Source organism: Gorilla gorilla, chromosome 4 (assembly GCF_029281585.2).
Source record: "Gorilla gorilla gorilla isolate KB3781 chromosome 4, NHGRI_mGorGor1-v2.1_pri, whole genome shotgun sequence".
Taxonomy (NCBI): Eukaryota; Metazoa; Chordata; class Mammalia; order Primates; family Hominidae; genus Gorilla; species Gorilla gorilla.
The window spans coordinates 137,236,503-137,251,079 of record NC_073228.2 but is presented as its reverse complement, the minus strand read 5'-3'; the positions used below and the strand labels follow the sequence as shown (position 1 = coordinate 137,251,079).

Sequence of the window (14,577 nt, the reverse complement as noted above, 5' to 3'; positions counted from 1 at the left end):
TATGTGCTATCCCTCAATAAATTTTTTAAGGCAGTTAAAAATTCTGGGGAAGGCAAATTGCTAAACCAGAAAGACATCATAAAATATTAAGCAAACTAAAATATGTCACGATTTTGAGCAATTAAAGGAAGATGAAGAAAGAGAACAATTTAACTATGAAGCTTAAAATAATCTCCTTCAAACAGCACAGGTGAGTCACCTGGGCTGACATCTCCCCTGCCGTGAGGTTCACTGTATCTTTCTGCCATGGATGAGGGTTACATCATCAGAATGTTGATAATGTTCTTTATTCATTTTCACTTTTAGAGTCAATGAATAGAAACTTACACTTATTACTTAGAGTTACAGAATGTAATGAGGTAAAAATTAATGTTTTAGACTGTATAAGTAACAGGGAAGGATCAGGGAATTGATTTTTTCCATAGTGAAGGGGCAAGAAAGGGTGTTTAATTGGTCCAATTGTATTATTTGCAGTTTTTGTTTTTTACGGTACGCATTTTTTGCTTTTAAAAATTTTCAAGAAAATGGTGCCATATTAAATATCTGAAGGTGTTTCACAGGCTGTTTCAGGCCTATAAGAATTCACTGCCTTTTCTGTTCTGTGCCTTTTACTATATTTTTATTTATTTGCCATTCTCCAAAGATTGCAATTTTAAATTGCTCAATATATTTTCTCAGTTGAAAATGTCAATGTATTTATGTAATGAAAATGCCAATATGTGTGTATATATCTGGAATTAGCATAGAAATGATTAAAGCAGTTCAGCGTTGATCAATAATCATATTTGATTTGGGATTTTTACTTTGTTTCCCTCAACCATCCTGTGCTTTGATATTTATTACCACCCACTGAGATTCTGGCCTCAACTAAATAGAAGTTGTTTAAGGAAATTCAAAATCTAGTAATTGAATTCAAGCGGTGTTGCTCACGGAATGACAATACAGAATTAGGTCTTGCAGAGTAAACAGAAACCCAGTAGATGGGAACTGCACCCTTGATGAAATGTCTGTTACTGCCTTGAATACAACCAAACATCACCAAACCGCAGCTCCCGGCTATAAAAAACTTTGTTTCAAGTATAAGGTCAGAGTCTTCTTTCAACTGCGCTAAGCAGTTTGACCAAAACATGTATTTCTGATATGTGTGGTTTTGGAAGACCTAAGATTCTCAAGCCCCAGGGTTCAGAAGGATGCCGCAGTGTTTTGAAAAGTCCTCTGTATTCCACATTCTGTGTGAAGCTGCCAAGCTGCTCAGGTGTTCCCAGGAACAGAGAGGTGGCCATGGGCCAGCCTCCCAGGGAGCCCAGATGCTGGCTGCAGGCTGTCTCCACACCCGTGCTGAGCGTCCAGCCCAGCCAAGGTATGTCTGCTTTCTGTTGGCACCGCTAGTGGCCCTAAGGAGACATTTCACATCAGAGCTAGCGTCAACCCTCCCTCTGTCCTCCTCACAGAGGACTCAGAACTTTCTCTCTTCTTCCAGAGTTTCTGAGGGAATCTGCACCCTGCTTTACCTCTTGCTAACTGAAATAAAATAGAGTTTTCCAGGACAAGTGGCCTGAGCCCTTGTGATGATGCACAATAATCACCCGTACAACAAGAGCATCCTTCATCTCGATGGGCCGGCAGGGGTGGTCCCTGGCCTGCTTCTAGGAAGAAGGAAAGGCCTCAACTCCCACAGTCATTAGGACAATCACAGGCAGGTGGGTTTTCTAGGGATGGTGGGAAGCAGCTCCCCTTATGGTGTAAGGATCCGTGAGCAATCAGAAACCAGGGTATTCTGGGAGATTATTGGAAAGGCATACTCTGGGTACCATGGGTTCTATGGCTGCCATGTGCAAACACACACAGCATGAAGGCAAACGACCAAGGGGGTATGCACAAATCATTGTGGCCTTGTTAGGGGTCTGAGAATCACTAGTCATTCTTTTTTTCTTTTTCCCAAGTTTTCTCATAGTCCCCATGAAAGGGGAATGTTTAGGGTTACAATGTTAATTTGCTTTTAACTGACATTTGCCCTGTGTCTGGGGTGTCTCTGCTCAGCTCACCTGCAGCATCTGATTCAGGCTGGACGTCCATAGTAGGCCCTCCAGAAAGACTCATGGGACACACAGCCCTGGCCAGAGCAGACAGGCAGAGGCCGACTCCAAATGTTCCTCCTTCATCAGGTGTTGGGGTAAAAGCGCTGTGGACGAGCAGGTTGACAGCTTGCCTCCTCACTGCAGTGCTGTAAGTAGAAGATGAATGGTGCTGCTTGTTCAGAGATAACTGACACAGGATTTTTCCACTTCCTTGCTTTGGCAGAGGCACAGTTTTGTTTTCTTTGACTCCAAGCTAAAATTTCCCCTGCCCCTTCTCTGCAACCTGCCCCTGGTGCCCTCTAAGCCCCTCCATGGTGTCGACCAGCCTGACCCCACAGCTTCTCCTCCCACCTCTGCCGCCTCTCTCTGCAGCCACATGGGGGTCCAGCGCCTGTTTCCCTCCTGCCAATGCTGCCATTCCCTGAACTTCAAGCGACCTCACCACAGACCTTCGGTGCCCCCTCCTGTCAACAGGAAGGCTCTCCTTCCAGCTCCCTTTCCTGCCACTCATCTGCCTGATTCCCTGTCCATTCCTGGGGCCTCTGTGGACCCCACCCTGTGTGGGGTCTGTGCGAGTTGCCAGAGCCAGTGAGGAGATGGCTCTAGCCTCAGAGAAATCACACAGGAAGCCGTGAGTGCCTGAGAGACAGTGCTGGAGCAGGTACTAGGCCTGGTGGCAAAGCTACTAGCTCTCTTATAGGCTGGAGAGGCGGGGGTTGACTGTCATACATTGGAGGGCCACAGCTACATCAATAAGATACTGTTAGTGTTCTTGCATCATGGATGACAGAATTAAGGTTCAGAGAGGGTAAGTGACTTACCAGAGGTCACATAGCTTATAAGTGGCACATTCAAGGTTGACACCTACGGTTTCCTAAAGGAAGAATGCTTCAAGGTGGGCCTGGCAGGACATATGGGATATGGAGAAGCAGAGAGCGGGGGCTGGAGAGAATGGCACAGAGAGGTGACAGGCCCTGGAGTTAGAACAGAGGTGTTGGTAGGTGGCTGTGCTCCCTTGGCAAAAAAGCACCAGACAGAGAGGGGGAAGGGTTCCCGTCTGAGAGGTCTCCACCGGCCTGTCCCTCATCCTCTGCTGCTTCCTTCACATGCACTCACACAGGGGCTTGGCGGGAATTCCTAGGACCACGTGCAAGGGAAATGCCAGGAGAGGCTGTGTTCTGGGGTATGAGAGCCAGCCGCTGAGCCCAACTCACATCCTGTGGGAAGCCAGCTCATGGTTAGGGAGTCACCTTGACCTTGTCTGAGACCTTAACTAGTTAATGTGCATGTGTTTGAATTCCTGCACATATTTTTTATGTTTGAGTTCCTGCACATGTTTTTCTTTTTACTTTCCCCTAAGTAAAAAAAAAAAAAAAAAAATGTGAGCAGGAACTCAAACATATTCACGTTAACTGGTAAAGTTAATGTGAACTCTCTCCTGCGCTCTTAGTTTCGAAGAGAGGTCATGTCTGCACAAGTCATCTAAGAAACACTGTCTTTAGAGCCTGGTCTCTCCCTGCTGTGTGATGCGAATGAGAGTGGGCTGGCGGCCCCTGCTGTGGGCAGTGACTTTGGAGCGCCCTCAGGCAACCCGCACCTGGGCCTTGGGGTGGTTTTGAAGCCTAGCTATGCATCCACTTACCCTAAAAGCTTTTGACAATAGAGGGCCAGGCACTGTCTCAGGAGGCTCTCTTCTAGCTGTCTCGGGGGCAGCCTGCTCATTTTTGTTGAGTTATCTGAGTGAATTATTTTATTCCTTTTTATGTCCTGAGCAAACCCACATCATCATTTTATTAATGTATTTGCAATTATTACATAATGATTTCCAGTTTAGCTTGGTCTGTGATATGAGGACACTTAATCAAATATCTGTACGATAGGCCTTTAAGTTCTCTAGGGCCAGAAGTTTTCCCATCAATTAAGCTTCAAAGAAATGGGTTTTAGGCTCATCTGCAACTGTATTTTTATGTTTCTTTTATGGCCTTCCTGCCTTCTCCTGGTGGCTTTAGAGATACCAGGAAATGTGACGTGGGACTAAGGTATTTATTAGTGGGTGTGCAGAGAATGGGTTTATAATGGTTATTACAACATTTTGAAGTGGCTGCCTTGAAGCAGGACAATTTATGTTTCCATTACAGTCACCTTATGAGCACCCCACACACACAGTTCTGCCAGGAGGGGACATCTACCCTGGATCCTGTGGACTCCCTGGGATCAAACCCCTGGAGGTTTCCTCTGGAGAGAGATTGACCCCCAGAACCTTCCACACACCCCACACTCACCCCATGCCTCAGAGGGATGAAAATCTGACCACTAAAATTCAAAGAGTATTTCTCTGCCATCCGGGGTGCTCCTCCCCTGGAGCCAGGCCAGGCAAGGTGCCATTCTGGGCCTTGGCTCCTATAGCAATTACAGGACAGAGGTTATCAGCCCCATTTGACAGATGAGGAAATGAGGCCCAGGGAGAGAAGCCCTGGGCTTCCAGCAAGCAAGCAAGTGGGTGCTGCTCTGCTCTGAGACTCCCCATACCTGGAACACGAGTGTGGGGGGAAACAGCACCCCATGCCCTCCGGCCTATCCTGTGAGCACCCATGCAGGGAAATAAAAGCAAAAGAGAGAACTGGGAGGATTCTCAAACCACAGTGACTCCAATCCCCATATTTTTTCACACTGCGTGGAGCTCCCTTCCCCATCTCTGAAGAGGAGAACAGACCCCAGGTCATCAAGGCTGGTCCTAGCCAGGGGCAGGGCTCTCAGCTAGAGCACCTCACACTTGGATTTATTTGTCATGGTTTCTCTTCTGCTCTCACCTAGGCAAAGGGGTTGGATTTCACTGGAGGAAAGTTCCAGGGGAAGCAAAAGGGAAGGCCTGTGAGCATGGAGTATTCTTGTTCAGTTTACCAAGGGGCTGTCCTATGGCAGCCTGGACTCAGGGTCAAAGGAAACTTAGAGGCCGTGCATGTCTCAGTAGAAGCAACTGTGGACAAAGCCATGTGTTCGTTTCTTTGTTTATCTGGCACATGTTTGTTGAGTGCTAGTTGTATGCCAGGACCCCCATTGGCTCATGTCGATGGTGGGAGGGACATGTGGACAAGTAGAGGAAGCAGAGATGATCGATGTTCTGAGGGGGTGTCCAGGGCTCTCAGAATACACAGGAGGCTGAACCCAGCCAGGAGTGGTCAGGATAGTGACATGCAGGAAAGCCACGTGCCAGCTAAGACCCAAAGCCCTCCACCCCTCCCTCCCTGAGAGCAGGCCTGTGCCCAGTTGCCAGAGGTGTCCTATTCCTGCTCCCTATTCAGGGTTGCACTACCGTGATAGAGCAAAGCAGTCATCATTCCATCAGTGACCACGTGTCTTGAGCAGATGCTGCAAGCCAGCCCTCTGCACAGCCTCATGGATCTGAAGAGGCTTGGAAAGGGGCGGGGGCAAGATTCTAGCTGTGGTGTTGTAGCCCCAAGGTGATGGCAGGCATGTTTAAGGAACTGAGGTGGTGCAGGGTCGCCAGAACGGGTGTGTGAGTGGGGAAGGATGAGGCTGGAGACATAACAGGGCAAGTCAGGGAGGGCGCTGCCTGGCTCCAGCCCGAAGGCAGTGGGAGCCCCCATAAGATTCCTCCAGCTACTGAGTGGGGGAGGATTGGTGGGGACATGATCGGAGGCATAGTGGTCATCTGGGGGTGTTAATGGCTTCCTGAACTAGAGCAGAGGTGGTAGGAGTGGTGGGAAACTGGCACCTTGAGAGACACAGTGGTAGAAATGACCTGAGCCAGGACTGATTGGCTGGGGATGGGCAAGATGGTGAGGTAGTGCCAGGTGTGCGATTTGGGAAGCAGGGGGCTTGGGTGGAGGGGTTGTCGGCTGAGGCTGGGATGTGAAAAAAGGAGCAATCTTGACGGTGAGTTCCGTTTGGGCCATGTTGAGTTGAGGGGCCTGTGGGACAATGTGGGGAGATGTCAGGCCAACAGTGGGGTGGGACATCAGGAGCTCAAGAGAGGATAGTGGATACTGGGCTGGATAGTGAGTAGACACCGCTCCAAGCTTCCCCTGCACCAGCCTCGATTGAGGGAACCGAGTGTCCATGGGGGAGCAGAGGGAAGTTTCTGTATAGCTTATGCCACTCCACGTCCCAAAGAACCACAGCTTCTGGGAACCTAGAAAAGCATGGGGCAGGAGAAGCAGCCAAATACTCTCAGCAATGACCACCTTTAAAGGGGCCTGAGAACACCAGGGTGAGAAGATGGAGCATGGTGGAGGCCAGTTCCATGGCCACGCTTGTGTTCTCCCGCAGGAGCCAGTCCAGAGTGTGCACTGGCATAAATGGGTCAGCACACCCCACCAGGGCCTCTAAGCATGGAGCAGACAGGGATAGGGGCACACACCCGGGGGCTCATCAGGGCCAGGGCCAGTGAGTGACCCGAGTCATCTAGAAACATGACTCAATCGACATTTACACCTGCCAATCAGACATCTCCCCATGGGTGACCTGGGAGACTTATGTGCACACCAGGGACCCAGAGAGTCAAGCTCACACTCGGATACATCCTGTGATGCAAAGACACCCCTGGAGCTCTCCTGCCAGAAGCCCTCCGCACGCGTACTCACCACCCAAACCCCCTCATCTAAGGCCACACAATTGTAAGTGATTTGTAGGCAAGAACCATGACTGTCTTCACATTTGATCTCCATTTCTTCAAACAGTATCCTATCCTCCAAAATGCTCACTACCTAGCGCCTTAAAAGTCAAATCAACTCCACTGAGTTGGCTCACTTTTTAAAAGATGCTTCTCCAGCTCTTATGTTTGCTTTCTGATGGAGGGGACAACTACCCTTAGCTACTTGGAGCATGTTGAAAGCTCTGAGTGGTGTGCAGCATCGACTCTGTAACATCCAGCCTGAAACTTGGAGGCATAAGCTGGGAAAATTTCCTAAGACATGGGTGGCATTTCAAATGTAATTATTGCTGGTATTCCCATTTGGCAGCCCAGCTTTCAAGCCAGCCAACTCCCTCATTTTATATTTACTTTTAGTCCCACACTATTTTCTGTGATCCATTAGCTCTAGGAAGTCATTTAAAAGCTATAATCACGGCGGTTTGCTCAGGTGGATGCAATCCAGATAAGTGGACCCAGATCCGCTCCTCGAAGAAGCCTCGGGCTCCAATTCAGCGCTAATGCACCCCAATTAAACAAGCAGAGCCAGCTGCCCCCGTGAGTTATACCTCATCTGCATTTAAAAACTAGGGAAAGTGTGGGCAAGGGTCCGTTGCAGAGGACGCTTAACAGCCCGCTTCCTAGTTGGAAAATGTACCTTTGGCCTTGCATTTGGGTCACAGGTGCAAGAAGCCCCCACCTAGAATGCAATCATGATGTCCCTCAGTGGTTTGCCTCATCATCCTGGTGCACACTGTCTGGAAGTAAGCTTGCCCACCACAGCCCCATGCTGGTGCAAGGGCAGGTTGGGGGCTCTGGGCCTTACCGGAGAGGACGATATCCCAAATCAAGCACTGTGGGCCTGCAGCCCGCCATCCCCGAACACAGGCCTGTGCCCAGTTGCCAGAGGTGTCCCATTCCCGAGACAGGGGTATGTTGCTGTGATAGGGCAAATCATTCATCATTCCATTAGTGGTCACAGGTCTTGAGCACATACTGCGAGCCCGCCATCCCCATGGATCTGGAGAGGCCTGGGAAGGGGTGGACACAGCCCCTGCCCCGGGGTACACAGTGTGGTGGTGGAAATGGTGCTCACTCTCCTCAAGTATTAGATGCCACATGCCTAGAAGGGCTCAAGGGAGACCAGCACAGGCTGGGGAATCAGAAAAGGCCCCAGGGAGGATGAAGGACCTGGCTGGCTCAATAGAAAGACAGACATACAGGGTCAGGTCTGCAGGGAACCATGGGACAGAACTGGCTGTAGGGTTGTTTAGATGGAGTGGGCAGGAGGATGTGTTGAAGAAGATGTGGGGGCCCTGATGACAAGTCTAGGCAGTGACTTCATCAGTCAGCCTCTCACCCCTGCCCTGGGTCAATGGGGGCAGGGAATAAAATCCGTACCATCCTTTTCTCACCCTCCTTAACAGAAGAGCATTCACACAGCTCTCCGCACTCAACGCTGACTGCAGAGGAGGCTGTGGTCAGGAGAGGGGAGCAGGATGGGAGAGAGACAGCCAGAAGGGAAGTTGCTCAGCCAGCTGTGCCCACATCTTCTCATGTCCTGGGGCATGGGCTTCTGGAGAGCAGGGCTCGAGCCTCGCCCCCTTCTCCACCCACTTCACACCTCAGCGTAGTGGAAGGCAGGGTGGAGTCAGTGCTTGTTTGTTGAGTGATGAGGACTGTTCAGGGCTGGCTGTGCTCATTCCCCACCCCACCCTTGCCTCCTCCCCGAGCTGGACAGCCCAGCTTTGCTGGGGAGGATGCGGCAAGGGTCAGGGACAGTTCCAGGGCCTCAAAATGATGAGGGCTGCTGTCCCGTGGTTATGGTTTGGAGCTCTTCGCCTTGTGCCTATTTGGTCTATGTTCAATCTGGGATCTAGAGTTACAGTAAGTCCCGGTAGTAATTCACATGCTCATGAATTCACAGAGCAGGGTAAGCTATGGGTTGCCTATCTCTGCCAAGCCAGATATTTGGAATGGTTATAAATATCTCCCACTGTCAAGTAGAGGTCCCTCTGCTCCCTCAATGCAAACCACATAGCTTGGGATCCATTAGTTCATTCCAAATAATTAAGAAGCATCCCTCATGGGTGTGGTGGGTATAATAATTCAGAAGGCAAAACTCTTCCTGTCCCAAGGATCCCAGTGTTGGTGCATCAGGGCCCATCTGCTTGGTGGGCATCACACTGCATGCTGGAGGAAGAATCAGCTTTATAGGGCAGTTGATGTTGAAAGTCAAGTGCAGAATTTGGACTCTGATTGCCCCTCCAAGAAAGGGGAGGGGTGAGCTGTTCAGGGAAGGCTTTCTAGAAAGAAAAAGAGATTGAAGCTGTCCCCAGGGGACAGTTTAGGGGTTGATAAGGGGACATTTCAGGTAGAGGAGGCCAACCATGCAAGGTCTGGAGGGAGGGAGGCTGGGCCTGTCCAGGGGTGGCTTGCTGGCCAGTCAGGCATGACTGGACTATGAGGGGAAGGGGCAGAAAAGTCCATCTTGATTCCTCCTGGGCAGGAGACCCTTGACGTCTCTTTTTGTGTCACGTGAGCTGAACAGCCAGGGCTGTGAAGGTCGAGTCCCAGCCGTGCCTGAGTCCATACTTCAGTCGTCAAACCCTTGAGAAGCCCAGGAGGGGAGAGCAGGGCAGACGAGGCCAGGGCATGGCCTGTGAGAGGCTCCTCAGGCCTTACACATTGGCCCTGTGTGCTCAGAGGTCTCCAAGGAGGCCCAGTTTTATGTCAGGGCCCATGACAAACCCTCACCGAGAATAGACTAACTGAGCACCTGCCTCCATACTGATACCTCTGAGCCAGGAGCCACGGCCAGCCACGCCTTCAACATGAGGAGGTGGTGCCGTGTCAGCACAGACTGCCAGGTGTTTCGGGAGCCTTGCTCACAGTGTTTGTGTAGGACACCCCAAGGTGTCCTAGCTCCTGGACTAAGCCTCCTTTAGATACCTCTTGGAGCTGAGTATTGGGTGAGGCCAGGACGCCCTGGGGCAGTGGGGATCCCCTGACTCTTAGGCCTTGTATTCTTCTCCTAAGGCTGCTTGGCAAAACCCACACCCCCACCCAGCCTCCTCCCCAGAGACCCCAGGCCTCCTGGAAGCCCTGGGTTGAAGGGATGCCCAGCCCAGGATGGCAGAGTCTCAGGGACCAGATGAGCTGCCGCCACTTCCATATCAGTGACCCTCTCCTGTGAGCCCCGCACCTTCCCACCCCTCCCTCATGTACCTAGGCCTGGGCTTGGCTGAGGACAAATACTGTCTACTCAAAGCAACTGCTGTCTTTCAGCCATATTGAGAAACATCAGGTTACCTTTTTTAAATAAACATATCATTGAAGCATAACACAGAGAGAAAATGAATAAATCATAAGTGTATAGCTCAGTGAACTTCCACAGAGAACATATCTGCGTAACCAGCACCCAGACCAAAAGACAGAATCTTACCAGTGCCCAGACGCACCCCACACCATGCTCTATTCGAGTGTGACCCACCCAAGCATACCCACTACTCAGGTAGCCTTTTGAAAGAGGAGAGGGCATGACTGTGACAAAGCAGAAGGGTGGCTAACACCAGCACTGCCACTTAGAGGGGTGCTCAGGTAGAGGGAAAACAGGGAAGAGTGCAGAGGCCATGAGGTAAAGAAAAGCTTCATGTGCGTGTGGAAGAGAAGGACCCAGTGAGCGTGGCAGGACCCTCGCCGACTGTGACTGGAAGCTGCATGTAGAACTTGAAGCAATCACCTAGGAACTTGTCATCATGGTAATGGATTCAGATGCTTTATCAGTTTGGAACTCGGCTGCAATATCAGTTTGGAACTCGAACCATTTCTAGACTCTACGCCCAAAGGAAGACAGACTTTTGAGTGGAAGCGATACAAATTACCAGTGGAGCAGAAAACAAAGATCTCCTGTTGGCACTCAGGCTTCCTCCTGCTCTAGGTGAGACCTCGGGACCTGGGTGGGGCCTGGCCCTTCCAATGCCTCAGAGGTCAGACATGGGGCATTGAAGGGCCCTCTTGGCTCAGGCTGGGGTCCAGCTCACTCTGCCCTTCCCAAGAGCAGCTGTACTCATGGCTCTGTGTCTGAGGGCCCTGAAGAACATCCTGCAACATAGATCTTTCCAGATTTCCTTTCCCTTCAGTCTCAGACATTACCCTCTGCCTGATGCAGGAGGCCCTGCGCAGTGCAGGTCAGCCTCTGCCTGACGTGGAGATGCCCTCGCTGGGTGTGACTCTGCTTGCTCCAAAGGGTACCTTGCTCCGGGAATCGGCTACAGGTCATTCCTGTCAGTTAAAAGACCTGGAAATCCCATCTTTGTGTTCCCTACATTTCTCAGCCCTGGATGAGATAGATGACCAGCCCAGACGTCTGGATTTCTGAGCCACAGCTGTGGGCAGTAAAAGGCAGGATGTGCCAGTGTGTTAGTGACAATAAGATTTGCCCAGTAAGGGGCCCCTATGCCTGGGCAGGGTTTCAACGTGGTCCTTGTGCTATAGAGATTCCTGTCCTCTCCCATCACAGTTAGAGCTGGAAGGCTGGAAGCAGGAGAGAAAGGAGGTGGAGATGGGCAGAAAAAAAAAAAAAAAGAATGTGGGGCACAAAAGGACAGACAGGCAACGGCCTGGCTGCATCGCCATTGCCCGGGGCCCCAGGCCTCTCACTGTTCCTTGGCCTCAGTTTCCTAATCAATAAATGAGGAGCCTGGACTACATCGTTCCAAAACCTTTATCCCTGCTCCTGGGCTCTATGACCTGGGATTTGTGATGGGCCAGCTGCGTAGGAGCCTCCAAGAGGCAAACAGGGTGCAGGATGGGGCTGGGGCTGAGCTGCCGCCACAGGTACAGTGTCACTGGGATTCACACCCAGATCCACAGCTGTGTGTGAGAGTGTGGGTGAGTGTGTGTGTATGTGTGTGCATGAGAGAGAGAGAGACAGACGGAGAGAGAGAGAGAGAGACAGAGAGAGGACACCTGCACGTGCAAGGACCTATTCTCCAGTGTCCTCTCTGCACCTGAGTCTATACTGGGTGCCATGAGCCTCCAAAAGAAATGAAAGAGTTTCTCACCCCAGCCTTGTGAAACTCTTACCAGAGTGTTATCCTCACCAAACACAGAGCACCATTCGTGGTAAAAACAAAAATGGAGGTGAGAGTGTGATTGGCTTATTTAGCTGATGGCTCCTGTTTTTATTAGGAGCCATGACATCATCAAGTGGCATTTCTTGAGCCTCACTTACCAGGTGATTTCTCAGTATTTGCCCTTCTGCCTGGAAAGTTCTTTATGAATATTTTAACCACATTTTCAAAGCGTAAGTCAGAAGACAGGTAAACACATCCTGAAGCAAAACATGCTAATTCTGTGACACGTGATCTGCACCATATCCACAGGGACACAGGTGCATAGGGCTTCTGCTGGGATCTCAGATGGGAAGACCCTCAGGCTGCAGGCCACTGGCTCCGCCTCTCCGGCCCCAGGTGTTCTCTGAGCTGTGTACACTTTTCTTTGGAGAATCCAAGAGGGTCCCTGTCACTCCCATCAACTGTGGATCCTGAACCTCTCAAAGCATCTGAATCCATTACCATGACAGACAAGGCAGCCAGGAGGCCATTCTCAGGCTCTGGGAACTGATAAATACGGAGGCAGAGAGCAGGCTGGAGTCATTGCGCAGTGTGTGAGTCTAGTGAGAGCCAGCACATCTGCCAAATCCCATCAGGCTGCTGCTTTCGCTCCTTTCCCGGTGTTCAGGGAGTGAGCAGTGCAGATGCATTATGGCTGAGATGTGTCTGGAATCAAACTCCATCGCTGGAAGAGGAGGGCTTTCTGAGCACTCGGAGGACCCACACCTGGTTTGCTGTTTATCCCCACTGCCAACCCTCCCTCGGCAGCCCCGGCTTCTCACACTGCCAGGCCCTGCATTCTGGATGTGAGCTGAGACCACAGCCTGCTTATCAGCTCAGCAGCTTCTGGTTGAAAAACCCACACGTTCCGCCCGGCACCGACTTTCACAGAAATGAGGGTTTCTGCAGCTCCCTCCACGGGCTGCCCACATTTTGATGTTTCCCGTGTAGATAATCCTCAGAACAGCAGTGCAGGTGACGGGGAAGGAGAGCCTTCTCACTCTCCTCCCAGAGGCTCAAGCCCTGGAAATACTCCAAAGATCTCCCGAAATGGCTGGTGTTCGCTTTCAGAGTTGTGGAGTTTTGTTTTATTTTGACCAGGGATTTACTGTCAATCGTTCAAGTCCGAGAGGTTAAGATAAATCTTCAAACCTCAGGAAGTTTCTCTGAGCCGTCTCAGGTCTAAAACCCTCTGTTTGGGTCATTCTTCTCTGAAATGCCATTTCCTGCCAAGCTCATGTAAGAGCACGTATCCTCGGCTTATAGCAGACCCGTTTTCTGAGAGCATTCTGAGGCAGTTTCCCTCTAACACCTTTTCTTCTAAAGTAAATGACCCCAGGAGCCCCTTCCGCAGGTGAATGTGGAATGTGTTAACATTTGGGGAGTTCCTTCCTGGAGACTGCAGTTCAATGGCATTGATTTGCAGTCCAGGCACCCCTCACATCAGAGGATCAGAATCTCTGCTTGTTGTCTTGAAAACCCTGTGACTCTTTGGCTTGGCTCAGAAGCTGAAGATCAACACAGAGGAGAGAAAAACACCATGAGCTGCCAGGCCTGTGAGACGCCCGCTCAGAAACTGCTACTGCCCCAGTCTCCCCACCTGTTATTTCAGGGCACACCTGCCCTGCCTGGGGGTGCCTTGGGAGAACAGAGACAGGAGAGAGCCCAGTTCTGGAGAAGGCCCTGCCAGGACCTATGCAGGGCTGCTTTCCCTCTCGGGGCTTGCTGTCTCTACCCCAGTGCACAGAAGTGATACCTCTTCCTCTGGGGCTGCTGTGGGCTGCCTTCCTAGAGGCCAGGAGCCTCCATGGCCCCCAGGCATGACCCTGAATCCCCTGCCCCCCTGTTTTTGACCATGCTGGCAGAGCTTGCACACAGGTGCATGTGTGTCCACAGCATAACCACAGGGACACACTCACACTTCAGCACATATGCACACACAGGCATACTCCCACACTGTTCCCGCTGTTCTTTAAAAATCATGGTACCTGGGAGTGTGAAAAGAAGTAAGGCCACAGATTTGGGTTGCTCTTGTAAATCACTTGTCTTTACCCCCTGTCAGACCTAAAGCCACCTTTTTATAGCTAATCTTTTGTAAAGCCCCCCTTTATTATCTTGAAATGGATACATGTCATCAAATATGACATATATTTGATATAAAGGATATATCTAAGTTCTATCCCATATATGTGTGGTGTATTATTCTTTGGATATTTGTACCCTGAAATCTCCTGTTGAAATGCAATCCCCAGTGTTGGAGGTGGGGCCTGGTAGGAGGGGATTGGATCATGGGGGTGGGATTCTCATGAGTGGCTCCGCACCATCCCTCACGGCTGTCCTCACAGTAGTGAGTCCTTGCGAGATCTGGCTGTTTAAAAGGGTGTGGCATCTCTCTGCCCACTCTCTTGCCCCTGCTCTTGCCCTGTGAGATACCTGCTCCCCTTTCACCTTCTTTCATGAGTAAAAGCTTCCTGAGGCCTCACCAGAAGCTGTTGCCAGCGCTATACATCCTGTACAGCCTGCAGAACTGTGAGCCAATTCTTTTCTTATAAATTACCCAGACTCAGGTATTTCTTTATAGCAATGCAAGAACAGCCTAATACAATGTGATAAAAAGGAGAAATGCAGGAAAAGTGATGAGCATAAAATAAACCTTTCAGTATGTAAATATCTGGGTACCAGCTGCACTCATGGAGGCCAGATGTCAGCACCTACACGTGGAACCCTAAGA

General features: G+C 50.6%; 1 protein-coding gene across 3 annotated transcripts in view; it reads left to right on the top strand.

Moving 5' to 3' along the window:
• FSTL4 (follistatin like 4) overlaps positions 1 to 14,577 on the top strand; it is a 413,052-nt gene that overhangs the window by 261,701 nt on the left and 136,774 nt on the right. Inside the window, exon 1 of one of the 3 annotated variants that reach the window (XM_055386610.2) lies at positions 10,420 to 10,669. The exons of the other annotated variants lie outside the window; for them this stretch is intronic. The gene's annotated coding sequence lies outside the window, so the exon portion shown is untranslated. Of the gene's footprint in view, positions 1 to 10,419; positions 10,670 to 14,577 lie in introns of those variants that run through there. 3 annotated transcript variants of the gene reach the window in all.